Genomic DNA, 315 nt, shown 5'->3' on the forward strand with positions numbered 1-315 from the left:
AAAAAAAAAAAAAAAAAAATGCGGCTGTTTTGTTGACATTCTGAATGCTTCTAAGTAAATACAATTTTTTTATTAAAAAATATGCTTTTCCTGTTATTATTATGCATATATAATGATCACTAAGTAATAGCTCACCCCTTTGGAGCAGATCTCTGCAGATTCACAAAGTTATACTGTCTTGTAGTGATGCTATATAGACAAATAGGTGACTTAAGTCTCTATGATGATCCTATAAGAATTCCTAAAATTATATCTGTGATTATTAAGCTCTTTTATAACGGGATTGCTATTAGGTTCTTTTCTGATAGTCAAAGC

The sequence above is a fragment of the Mastomys coucha genome, unplaced genomic scaffold (assembly GCF_008632895.1).
Source record: "Mastomys coucha isolate ucsf_1 unplaced genomic scaffold, UCSF_Mcou_1 pScaffold23, whole genome shotgun sequence".
Taxonomy (NCBI): Eukaryota; Metazoa; Chordata; class Mammalia; order Rodentia; family Muridae; genus Mastomys; species Mastomys coucha.